The sequence below is a fragment of the Lacerta agilis genome, chromosome 1 (genome assembly GCF_009819535.1).
Source record: "Lacerta agilis isolate rLacAgi1 chromosome 1, rLacAgi1.pri, whole genome shotgun sequence".
NCBI classification, from domain to species: domain Eukaryota; kingdom Metazoa; phylum Chordata; class Lepidosauria; order Squamata; family Lacertidae; genus Lacerta; species Lacerta agilis.
In genome coordinates, this window is record NC_046312.1 from 120627389 (window position 1) to 120640973 (window position 13585).

Genomic DNA, 13585 nt, shown 5'->3' on the forward strand with positions numbered 1-13585 from the left:
TCTCTGTCAGATTGTAAGCCTGCAGGCAGCGATTATCATATCTTCCATTATATGTATAAATGTAATAAATGGCAAATTACAAAAAATGCATGAAAACTCATTAAATTAAGCTCATTTGATTTAAGTTTAATGATTAAATAACAAATCAAAGCAATGATAACATTAGACACATCAGATGTTGCACAATTAAAATAACAGGAATGTACATTTTTCAATATGTGATTTCTTAGGTAAGTCTTCTTCTAGTATGGATGCGGGTGGCGCTGTGGTTTAAACCACTGAGCCTCTTGGACTTGCTGATCAGAAGGTGGGTGGTTCGAATCTGCACAATGGGGTGAGCTCCCGTTGTTCTATCCCAGCTCCTGCGAACCTAGCAGTCCGAAAGCAGGCCAGTGCAAGTAGATAAATAGGTACCACTACGGCGGGAAGGTAAACGACATTTCTGTGCGCTCTGGTTTCCGTCATGGTGTTCCGTTGCGCCAGAAGCTGGCCACATGACTCAGAAAGCTGTCTGTGGACAAACGCCAGCTCCCTTGGCCTGAAAGTGAGATGAGTGCCTCAACCCCATAGTCGCCTTTGACTGGACTTAACCGTCCAGGAGTCCTTCACCTTTAGCCTCTTACCTTACCTACTTCTGGTAGTGTTCAGAAACAGCAATATAATGCAATATAACGCAACCTGGATTTGATATTTTGTGATGCAACCTTTGTGTGGACAAACATTGCCAGAAGGAATCTGACAATGCGCATTTGCTTCCAATAGAAAGTGCTATATAGGGGTCCTCAACTGCATGCACATTAACAGTGCCTTTGTAGAAAAATCATTGATAGCAACCAGGGATAGGTGTATTTCGATTCCTCTCATTTTCTTCCTGTCTCCAGTTCTTCACATTTAAATATGAGTTTCTGATTTTTTTTGTATAAAAACGAATCTTTGTGGAAAATTCAACAGTGAATTTTTTACCTCAGGTAAACATCTGCATGCAATTTTGTCCAACAGCCACATTTTTTTCCAAAGCAATTTCCTCCAATATAGTGCCTTTCAAAATCTTGGTGGGTTGTGGGGTATTTGTGGGGTTTTTTGTTTTTTGTTTACAAACATATGCATTTTTATGCACATGTTCCAATCAACTCCTGAGATCCAAAAAACCTTGGAGAGAAAAGAGATGGCTCTTCCTTTTGAAAATGGGTCCCGTGATTTTCACTTCTTGATAAACACTGGTAAACACTATTGTTAAAAGGTGTGGCACTTACTGTAACAACTTCGTGGTGAGTAGTGGCATCTCTTTTTCTAGGGGAAAAAACCCCACTGACCAGAACTCACCACGAAGGTCTCCTTTGTTCTCTTAGAATGACAATGGCACCCACCTGAGAGGTGCTGGAACTGAGTTCTGGTGAGCTCCATCTGAAAACAACAAACCTGAAAGTATCTTTCTAACCCGCCTACTTGTGGGAAGGTACCTTGAATCTGAACTCTGCTTAGGAGATGTTCACATCAGTGAGATCAGCCTCAGGATCCCAGCCAACGACTCGTTTTATTGTGTGTATGCATTTGCAGAATCAGGGCAAAATGATTTAAGGAGGGGGAAGGAGATGTGTGTCTGAAAATTAACCTCCGAAATGTTTTCCCTCTTAAGAACCTTCATGCCATCGTTGCAGTATTAAAAGAAAGCTACTTACGATTTATTATTTGGGGATCTGTCATCTTATAACTATAGCTAATCTAGTTTAAAGGTGGATTTTAATGATGGCTGAATTAATGGTTCACTGGGTTTACTCAATGAATTCCAACTCATTCGAGTCAGAGGAAAATGCAAGGAGTGCTGAGTTTGTTTAGTCTCTGCCAAGCTGAATGCAACTGTCATGTGTTTCCAAATCTGGGTAGAAATGGAGTCTAGTCTTCACATATTGAAATGAATATCCAAAAATCAATCTGCGGCACAGGGCAGTATCACTACCCCTCCTCCAGATGAACAGAATCAAACTTGAAATGTGAGAACCCAAATTCTGATCCTTTTATTGAAGAAAAAATAAGAGAAGAATAAAAATGCAGTTACATATTATATATATATATATATATATATATATATATATATATATATATATATATATATATATATATATTCAAGATGGGTGCGCGGGACGCGAAGGCCTTGCTCCGTAACCGCCTGACCAGTTGCCTTCAATTTGGACACAACATTCCTTGGCCATATGGAAAGGTTCTTAGGTACCTAGATTGCAAAAATATCACACCTTTCCCAGGTAAATCCGTGAATTTGTGCAAAAAGAACCCAACGCCCTCCAGTGGTTGTCAAAGGAACACACGCTTTACTACAACAGACTTCAGAAGAGGGTGGGAGGGGGAGCGGAACTTGAGGTCACCTCAGCCAATAGGCTGTTGGCGGGGGAGGGGCCGAATCAACCTTTAGCTACCACTGCCTTGCCTCAGGCTTGGCCAATTCACATTTTAAAACAGTGAGCAACAGACATGAGAGTGCGGAGGTGATGGAACAAATCACAGCACAGAAGTTCAACAGAACAAGCCGTGGAGAGCCAGGCGAAACCGGGGGGGGGGGGGACCGGAGAGAAGGGAGGTAGGAGATCAACACAGTTTCGGTGTGACCACGGAGAGTGCAGGGGAGGGGAACAAATCACACCGCGTGAGTGGGAGGAAGACGAAAATGGGGGGGAACTGAGAGGAGGCAGGCAACCATTCATTGTGATAACCTGTGGGAAACCAGGCGAAAACAGTGGGGGGGAGAGAAGACTGAAATGGGGCACACGGAAGTTCATGGGCATAAGCTGTGGGAAACCAGGCGAGAATGGGGAGGGGGTGAAAGAGCCACAGCAAGGCATGGCCGGGCCAGCTAGTATGAAAATAGAGAGAGAGACTTGTGCTTAATCCATGCTTTCCCCCTTCTCTACAAATTGCAGTCCACATTCAGCAACTCTGTGCTGTGACTGTATTAAAGCCGAGATCTGTAAATATACACACTTATTCACCTGGTGATGTACAGGCCTACTCTTTGCCTCAAGAAGATGACGGCACTCCACATGGTTATACTTCTCTTGTTAAAAGTAAATCTATAATTCATGGATGACCAGCACAGCAGATTCTGATGTCTGCCCATTAACAATGAGGATCCTTTCTGGACCTTATAGGAGCTGATTAATAGCTAGAATATCCAATATTTGTTCTGCAAGTAGGACTAGGTTGATGGGGCACAGGGCCTGTGGCAAGCAATGTCTATCTGTGAGAGGTTAAAATAATATTAATATAGGAAGGACTTGATCATTTTTCTGGGTGTGGTCCGAAATATCACTGGTTTGAAAGACAGCTAAGATGTTTGTGTGTAAATTGTTTCCAAGAATCAGTTCATCTTCTCTCCTCAAATTATACTTTTCCCTCCCCGCACCATCTTACCCACACACCTGGCATTGGGGCAGGGTAGGCTGGCCAGCTGTTCTGCTGCTGCTTGCTCGGAAGTAAAATCTCGCTGAGTTTCAATAGCTCTTACTCCCTCGTAAGCGTACAGAGGATTGCAGCCTTCAGATCTCAATTGGATTTGCAAGGAAAAGCTCATTACAGATGAGACTTGACACCTGGGGGAACATCACAGCTCCTCCTTGGACCATTAAGTCTTCCATCGTAGATGGAGACATAAGTCAAAGACATGCCTGGAAATTGCAATTAACAACTTTGCTTGAAAACAAATACAGAGTGTTGGATAGCTGCCATGCCTTCCTGGGTCACCACAGCATTTTGGTCAACCAGTTGCTGGTTGAGATTTGGCCTTTATGTGGACCTGGTGATATAAATGTATTCCTGATAAGAATATTTTTTAATAAAAAAATTAGAAGTTTTTATAAACCATTTGATTAGAGAGGCGTCAAAGAGGTGTAGGAATAAAAATGTGGGTAATGCACAAAGCGTGTTCTCCCATCGAAGAGAGCACGGGTTGCAGAAGGGTTAAAGGAGCAGCTCCAAGTTATGGGAGGGTGTTTTGGGCTGGCCACAGCTAGGATTGGTTGAGGCAAGTTGCTGGGGAGTTTAGCATGTAGCCAAGTGCTTGATTGACAGTTCTTGCCTTTAAAACCTAAGTTTGTGAAACTTTGGTTTCACTTTTGCGGTGTGCAACGGATCTGGTGTCTGTCGCTGAGCGCTGCAGAAGGAGCTTCTCAATACGGTTGTATTGCTTCCCTGCTTTTCCTCGGGTTCATTCGAACTCACCCCTTGCCCATTAGTTAACCTTCACCCCATAAAAAAAAAAAAAAAAAAACTCTCTCCTTCCCCGATCCCTTATTCCCCCTTTTCCCCACCCCCCCGCCCCCCCCGCACGCCGTATCGGATCGCTCCCGGCCGTACGGTGGTGAGTCCCCCTTTTTTCTAGCAGCTTCGGGTGGGGGTTTGGGACCCACCGGGCTCTGTCCGTCCTTCCCTCACCTCCGGTGGCCGTGCCGGTGCGGGCCTTTGGGACCGCTTGATCCCGGCGAGGCCTCGTGGGCGGCAGGGCCCCGCGTCCGAGCGGAATCGCTTGGCGTCCTCCCGCTTCCCCCCCCGTGGGTCTGCAAAGTGAGGGGCCGCTTCTCGGCTGCATTGCGGCCCTCGCTTCGCTGTTTTGCCCCCGTTTGGGCGTTAAACTCACCCCGGCGCTCCGCGGCGTGCGCTGCAGCGGCGGCAACGGGCTAGGGGCTTTGCCTTTCGGGCCGCCCGCCGCGGCGCGTAGTGTGTGGCTTCGCCGGACTCCGTTCCGGCGCTGCGGGCCCTCCTGGGCCGTTTTGGTCCTGCACATCGGACCCGTGCCGGCCTATCGCTGCGCCCTACTCTCGCCTGGCGCGGGAGGCGCGCGGTAGCGGCCGCAGCCGAGCGCTGGGCTTGCTTCTGGCCGCCCCCCCCCGTGGCGCGCGGGCCTCCGCGTTGCCGGCCCCGCCGCGCCATCCAGGGCCCTTATCTTTCATCCCGGCGACGCGCTTGGGGGCTGCTAGCCAGCCTCGCTGCGTCGCCGGGGCCGGCCTGGTTGCTGCGGCCGGTGCAGGCAGCTTTCCCCCCGGGGCTTCCCCCGTCGCTCGCCAGCCGTTCGCGGCGTGTGGGTGCGCCTCCGGCGCTGCGGGCTTGCAGGAACGCTTTCCGCGCGGCAGGCCCGTCCGTAGGCGGGGCGCGATTCACCGCCCCCCCCGGAGGCCTTTCAGGCCTAGTTAGCCATCCCGACCCGCTCGCAGGCTGAGGGTGGCTGCAGCCCCTGGGCTTCAGGGGCCTAGTAGGCCCAGCCTGTCGTGGGGGCCTAGCAGCCTCCAGCCTGGGCCTAGTGGCCGGGAACCCCTGGGGGTCGGTAGTGGCTTTTCACGCTGGGCGCTCACCCATCCGCGGGCCCTGGGGCAGCCGCTTGAGCACCACGGCCCCCTCCCATCTGGGCCTGAGGCCTAAGGGGCCAGTGAAAGTTGGAAGATACCCGGAGTCATCGGGCGGCCATTTTGTGCCGGCGGGCCATTTTAGGTGTCTCGAGCCAGGCACCCCCCATTGGTTGTTAATCTCAGCGCCTTTGCCGGGCAGGAGCGAGGCTCTGGTACGGGGTGCCCGCTTCTTTTACGTTTGATTTCTCTTGCAGTTGGGAGGGCTCCGAAGAAAAAGGCGGCCCGCCCGGCAACTTCTACTCCATCGAAGAGGGTGATCAGAGGCCCATCCCAATCGCTGCGTTCCCAGGCCCCTGCCAGGACGGCGGGAAGGGTCGAGTCTTTCGTCGCTAGCTTGGCGGGCGACCCTGAGGCTCTGGCCCGCCTGGCGTCCGGTCTGGATGGCCTGCTGCAACGCCCGGCCCACCGCGGACGGGGCCGGGCGGCATCCTCTCGACAGGCGGTGGCCTCCCCCCCCACTTCGGCCGGGTCCAGTGAGGAGGGCGAGGGCACCACGTCACAACAGGAGCTGGTTGCGTCCCGCCCTGCGACCCGCGCGGCGGCACGTGCTTCGCCATCGCCGACCGCCAGAAAGGGGGAAAGGAAGGCGGGGGAGGTCCACCACACCCCGTGCAGGCCGGGGGGCGCGAGTCGTCCCACCGCCCGCTTCCGCTGCGGTTATCTCACCTATTGTCTCTTCTCAGTCTATCGCAGACGCACTGGTGCAGGACCCGTCTTCTGAGTCCTCGGCCGAGGACAGCCTGCCGGTGCCTTCCAAAGTTTCCTCGGGTGGAAAGCGTCGGCGGGGCAGGCGTGCCAGGAAGCGTGCTAAGCGGCGCAAAGGGGACACTTCGTCTTCCTCGACAGGTACGTCTTCGGACAGCTCCGGTGACGAATCCGATTCCCCTTTGGGCCTTTATTGGGGCTTTGGGGAATCAGGGCCGGGTTTGCCAAATGGCTTGGCAGCGTAGGGCTAACTCGCACAGGGCGCGTTATGGCGCCATTCAGGATTGCCGCAACGGGGTCTTGCTCCCGGAGGTGACCGTGTCCACAAAAAAGGCGAGGGAATAGTCCCGGGGTGCCACCTGTCTTCTAAGATGCGTGCCAGGATTCTAGATGGCCGCTACGTCGATATTTTTAAACTGGCCCCCCCGGCCGATTGAGAAGGCAGGTCAAGCCAGGTCGGATTCTGCATCCAGAAAGCGCACCGGCTTCGGCCCAGGGTCGAGCGACGTTCGAACGCTGGCTGGACTGTTTTCAGGAATACGCGGGCGTGGTAGCAGCTGCTTATCACGCAGGGCTCTGCACCTGCTAGTTTACCAGTCTATTGTTCGCTCGGCCTACTCCATGCAGGCGAGGCAGCGGCGATCACTTATGATGAGAAGTTTAGGCGCAGGGCCCACCGGATACATACTGCGCGTTGGGACCGCAGGGATCTGGACCTGTGGACCACACACGTGGGCCCGTCCATTGAAAAGTCACCGGCGGAACAACCTAAGCAAAAGGCGGGGCCCTCGAAGGCGACCCGCCGGCTGTCCTGTTGGGACTTCAATAAAGGGTCTTGCCAAAGGCAGTCATGCAAGTACTTGCACGGGTGTTCCAAGTGCGGGGGGAATCACCCGCCTCCAACTGCTTCGGTGGGGAAGCGGCCCTTTCGAGGCGGGAGAGGGGGGGCCTCACAGGCAGCCAAGCCTGCCCCCTCCCCCGCAGTCGCCGGGGGCAGCAAGTAGGGTCCTCTCCTCCCTGGCTTTCTCCCCAATTAAGATACCGGCGCTCCTGCATGCTGGACATTTACCCCAATGCGGTTGCAGCGGGCCTATCTGAGGGATGGGTTTGTCCAGGGATTTAGGGTTCCGGTTGGCTGCGTTACCGTTGGCACGGAACCCTCCTAACCAAAGTCGGTGCGTGAAATGCATGAGGTAGCCAGGAAAAAGATTGCTAAGGAATTGGCGCTGGAGTAGCTATGGGCGGTCCCTTTGAGGCCCCCCGTTCCAGACTTTTGCACCTTTCCCCTTTAGGGATTGTGCCCAAGAACGCCCCTGGGGAGTTTCGCCCTCATACATAACCTATATCATCCCAGAGGCACGTCAGTAAATGAGTAATTCCCCAGGAGTTGTGCTCGGTGAAATATGCTTCGCTGGACTTTGCCTATTAAATTAATCAGGAAATTCGGCCCCGGGGCCTTGCTTGCTAAATGCGACATTGAGTCTGCATTTCGGCTATTACCCATTCACCCGCAGGAATTCTGGCTCCTGGGTTTTCGTTTTGAAGGGGCTTACTATTTTGACAAGGCTATGCGATGGGTTGCTCGGTCGCATGCGCGGCTTCGAGTGCTTCAGCACTTTTTTGGACTGGGCCCTCCGCCACAAAACAGGGTTATCAGGAGTGACTCATTATCTCGATGACTTTTGCTGGTGTCCATCGGGGGAGTCAGGTGACTGTTTGACACTCATGAGGGCCTTTCAGGCCCTGACAGAGGAATTGGGAGTGCCTCTCGCCGCTGGCAAGACGGAGGGCCCCGCAACTCAGCTCACCTATTTAGGTACTCCAATTGGATACAGTGTCCCAAACGTCCCGCTTACCTGAGGAGAAATTAGCGGCGTTGCGAGGGATTATTCTTGACCTCCTTCCCTTGAGGAAGGTGACCCTTCGGCAGCTGCAGCTCACTCTTGGGGCACCTTAATTTCGCATGTAGGGTGGTGGCTCCCGGCGACCGTTCTGCTCCCGCTTGTATAGGCTGACAGCGGAATGCGCAGCCCGCACCATAGGCGTATGACTGCCTAAGGAAGAGCAGGCTGACTTGAAGGTATGGTTGCAATTCCTGGAGGAATTCAACGGAGTGTCACTATGGCAGGACGTGTGGAACCTCCACACCGACTTCCAGGTGCATTCGGATGCAGCGGGGTCCCTGGGCTTCGGCCTTTACTGGAATGGGCGGTGGTTGCGCGCAAGCATGGCCTGCACCTGGCTAGGGGAGGCAGTCACGCGTGACCTAACCTTTTTGGAGTTTTTACCCATAGCCGTTGCCGTGCATATTTGGGTCGAGGACTTCAGGGACCGGCCGTGTCTGCTTCTGGTCGGACAACCAGGCGGTTTGTGACATTCTCGCAAGCCTAGTCCTCGCGCTCGCCAGGGTATCGGCCCTCCTCAGGCTTTTCGTGCTCACTGCCTCAGGTTAATATTGTATTTTCGGCACGGTTCGTGCCTGGGGGTCACTACCGAGATAGCTGCACGCCCTGTCACGTCTTCCAGATGGAACGCTTCAGGTCACTCGCCCCGGACGCGCAGCTTCTTCCGGAACCCTTCCCGGCACTACCTGTGGACCATTGGCAGCACGTAGTTGGCAGGGAGTCGCGGCCATCTGTTTCCCCTTCCACCCTTCGGTCATACGACAAGGCCTGGAAGGACTTCTGGCGTTTCACGAGAGTCGGTGGCTGTGGGGGTGGAGTCGCGCCCATCATCTTCCCAGGTGCTGCAGTATCTGGCGCACCTTTTCCAACAGGGGAGAGCGGCTAGGACTTTAAAATTGCAGGCGGCCGCTATTTCCTTCTTCTCTAAGGCCCTTTTTGATTCAGACCCCTGCGCTAAATTTGTGGTCCGCAGAGCGTTAGAAGGCTGGGGTAGGCTTCACACTCCCCAGGTGGCCGCGAGGCGGCCCATTTCATTTGAGCTGCTTACCAGCATGCGTTCCGCTTTGCGGTCTATTTGCTGGTCTAAATATGAGGCCCGGCTTTTTGCTGCAGCCTTCTCCTTGACCTTTTTTGGTGCATTGCGGATTGGAGAAGTGCTCTTGGAAACATTCGCAACCGGGCTTAACAGGGGCTTGCTCTATCAGGACGCCAGCCTATCTGACGCTGAGGTGACATTGACAATTCGTAGCTCAAAAACTGACCAGTTGGGAAGGGGTACGGTCATGGCATTGCCAGCCACAGGGCAGGGTGGGCCTTGCCCTGTGAAGGACTTGGCCAGATATCTCGCAGTCAGGCCCTCGGGCGAGGGTCCCTTGCTGATCCATGCTGACGGGCAGCCCTTGACACGTCAGCAGTTTTCTAGGGTAATGCGCAAAGCAATCTCTGCCTGCGGTGTTTCGGCAGTCGGATTTGCCCCCCATTCCTTCCGCATTGGGGCCGCGACCACGGCCGCTCATTGGGGTTTGTCTGTAGCGCGGATTAAGAACATGGGTCGCTGGAAGTCGGAGGCTTACAGAGGCTACGTAAGGAGGCGGCGTTGATTCCGGAACTTACATATTTTCTTTTGACCCCTCCAGGTGTAGCGGCCACCCGGATTTGGATTGTGGGACACAGCATTGTCCATTGGGCTGGAGTTCGTGCAGAGGAATCTGGTCTCGGAGCAGGCCTTGGCTTCCCCCCACATGTGCAGGTTTCTTGGATGGCCAGGCGGGGCATGCGCTGGTGTGAACTGTTACCTTTAATCCAGCACCGTTTGAATGGGGAGGCCCGCCCTGACGCCATCGTGGTGCACTTGGGGGAAAACGATTTGCCAGCTTTGGACTGCCTTACTCTACGTTCCACAATCCAAAGGGATCTGGAGGTTTTGAGGTCGCTGGTGCCTGATTGTAAGCTATTCTGGTCTCATTGGCTCCAGAGGCAGGTATGGCGGGGCAGCTTCCACCCGCAGGGTACAGAGAAGGCCAGGAAGCGTGTCAACGCAGTAGCTTCTGCTAAGGTCCTGGAATTGGGGGGGGTCGCTATTAAGCACCCCAGGATTTATGCTTGGGCAGGTCAGCTCTATCGGGCTGATGGAGTCCACCTTTCTCCCCGGGGAGCGATATCTGGTTGGAGGATATTGCGGAGGGACTAAAGGTTGGATTGGGACTGTGAGCGGTTGGCGGCGAGCTTGGGGAAGCTCGTGTGGCGGTTAGGCATTGGTATAAATTTGCTTGCACTAGGGGTCAGGATAGGCTGGGCCTGCCCCTAGAAACGCTGCTTCAGAGGTATGGATAGGCTGGGCCTACCTCTGAATGCGCGGGGCAGGGGTAGGAAATTGGTTGGGCCTACCCCTGAAAATAAGGGTATTCTGTTAAAAGAATCCAGGGACTCTTTCTGCTTTTGTCCATACCCAGTGGTGGGTGGCTCGGGCCAAGCGGAGTCCTAGGGAGCATTTGGGGGAGAAGCCTGGGTCGTTGCCCGACTCCGCTTCTGCCTTAGGTGTTCACCCTTTCTGACTTCGCCCTCAAAAGCGAATGTCAGCTGTCCCATGGCTGGGGGGACAGTAGTCGGGACCAATGCCTAAGCAACCACTCACATTGGCTGTATTTAAATAAAGTTGTGGCCAAAATTATGCCAAAAACCCAAACCAAAAATGATGTGTCAGTCTGAATTACTGGGGGAGCTGGGACGGTAACCTCGACATGCAAAGCGTGTTCTCCCATCGAAGAGAGCACGGGTTGCAGAAGGGTTAAAGGAGCAGCTCCAAGTTATGGGAGGGTGTTTTGGGCTGGCCACAGCTAGGATTGGTTGAGGCAAGTTGCTGGGGAGTTTAGCATGTAGCCAAGTGCTTGATTGACAGTTCTTGCCTTTAAAACCTAAGTTTGTGAAACTTTGGTTTCACTTTTGCGGTGTGCAACGGATCTCCCGCCCGCCCTCCCTAATTTGGGAACGGCGTTGTTGCTGCTTGACCTTGCTATGCCTGTCATGGGGTTGTCTGCTTTGAAGCGGGAGCCTGGTAGGAATTTTTCCGGTGGCTGATTGGCTTTTGTCACTGGTTTTGCCTACTGCGTAGCAAATCGTCACAACTTGTAAGGTTGGCGGTTAGGCATTGGTATAAATTTGCTTGCACTAGGGGTCAGGATAGGCTGGGCCTGCCCCTAGAAACGCTGCTTCAGAGGTATGGATAGGCTGGGCCTACCTCTGAATGCGCGGGGCAGGGGTAGGAAATTGGTTGGGCCTACCCCTGAAAATAAGGGTATTCTGTTAAAAGAATCCAGGGACTCTTTCTGCTTTTGTCCATACCCAGTGGTGGGTGGCTCGGGCCAAGCGGAGTCCTAGGGAGCATTTGGGGGAGAAGCCTGGGTCGTTGCCCGACTCCGCTTCTGCCTTAGGTGTTCACCCTTTCTGACTTCGCCCTCAAAAGCGAATGTCAGCTGTCCCATGGCTGGGGGGACAGTAGTCGGGACCAATGCCTAAGCAACCACTCACATTGGCTGTATTTAAATAAAGTTGTGGCCAAAATTATGCCAAAAACCCAAACCAAAAATGATGTGTCAGTCTGAATTACTGGGGGGAGCTGGGACGGTAACCTCGACATGCAACTAATATCCACCAGCCAATTAAAGAAAGCATAAAACAATCATCATTAAAACACAAAAACAAACAGAGCTTTAAATATAGATAGTAGATAGATAGATAACTAAATTATATGTTTCTGTAGGTAATTATAAATTACATTTATATGTCTAGTTACAGGTAGGTAGCCGTGTTGGTCTGCCATAGTCAAAACAAACAAACAAAAAAATTCCTTCCAGGAGCACCTTAGAGACCAACTAAGTTGCTCTTGGTATGAGCTTTTGTGTGCATGTAAAGGGACCCCTGACCATTAGGTCCAGTCGTGAATGACTCTGGGGTTGCAGTGCTCATCTCGCTTTACTGGCCGAGGCGGCTGGCATACAGCTTCTGGGTCATGTGGCCAGCATGACTAAGCCGCTTCTGGCGAGCCAGAGCAAACAAAATTAAAAATTTAAAAAATCATGCCAGTAGCACCTTAGAGACCAACTATGTTTGTTATTGGTATCTGAAGAAGTGTGCATGCACACGAAAGCTCATACCAAGAACAAACTTAGTTGGTCTCTACGGTGCTGCTGGAAGGAATTTTATTTTATTTTGTTATTTATATGTTCACACACACACCACATTTAGTTCACCTAGACAGTAATGTTTAGACCCTTCCCTTTTCTCACTTCTGTCAGTCATTCAGTACATTCATTCTCTTTGATGAAGTAATCTATGCCATGTGAAAGCCTATGCAATTTTACATCATTAGAACTTCACCCAGTAAACCTATCATGGCTACCTATGTTTCTGCTATGCCTGGGATCAACAGAGAAGCAACTGCTGGTCTCTCCCATTTGCCTGATGTTCTTGCTATCATTTCCAGCCCATTTCCCCCCTCATATATTTCCTGTCTATGATGCACTTTCTCCTAGCATCACTTCAAAGCCATTTCATCTCTTTAGCTATGCTTCCCCGTTATTACCATTCCCCTGCCGGCTGTATATTTGCTTCTCCACAGATTGTGAACTTGCTGCCTTCTTGGATCCAAAGATCCAGCTGTGGGAGTGCAATATATTCCTCTTGTGCAGGTGAGATTCCTGAGACCTCGCTTGCTTCATCTGTCCCCTAAGGCTGCTGGGAAGGATCCCCAACCACCTGCATCCAGAAGGGGTTAGCAACCTTACTCTTACTGAATGCTTACTTTGGATTGGGGCACTTGAATCACGCAATGCTGTGCAAGCACAGTGTCGAAACAAAACAAAAAATATATTTTAAAAAAAATTCCTTCCAGTAGCACCCTAGAGACCAACTAAGTTGGTGGCGCTGTGGGTTAAACCACAGAGCCTAGGGCTTGCCAATCAGAAGGTCGGCGGTTCGAATCCCCGCAATGGGGTGAGCTCCCGTTGCTCGGTCCCTGCTCCTGCCAACTTAGCAGTTCGAAAGCATGTCAAAGTGCAAGTAGATAAATAGGTACCACTCCTGCGGGAAGGTAAACGGTGTTTTCATGCACTGCTCTGGTTCGCCAGAAGCGGCGTAGTCATGCTGCCAACATGACCCGGAAGCTGTACGCCAGCTCCCTTGGCCAGTAAAGCAAGATGAGCACTGCAACCCCAGAGTCATTCACGACTGGACCTAATGGTCAGGGGTCCCTTTACCTAAGTTTGTTCTTGGTGTGAGCTTTCATGTGAATGCACACTTCTTCAGATACCAATAACAAACATAGTTGGTCCCTAAGGTGCTACTGCAAGGAATTTTTAATTTTTTTTGTTTTGTTTCGACTATGGCAGACCAACACGGCTACCTACCTGTAACAAACACAGTGTGTTCGACATCCTCAGAATCTCAGCTTCCTTTTTAGATAGATAGATAGATAGATAGATAGATGATAGCTAGATAGATACAGTGGTACCTTGGTTCTCAAACTTAATCCATTCCGGAAGTCCGTTCCAAAACCAAGGCGCACTT

General features: G+C 52.0%; 1 protein-coding gene across 1 annotated transcript in view; it reads left to right on the forward strand.

Moving 5' to 3' along the window:
* The window catches only part of TMEFF2 (transmembrane protein with EGF like and two follistatin like domains 2), a 250904-nt gene that overhangs the window by 65572 nt on the left and 171747 nt on the right, over window positions 1-13585 (forward strand).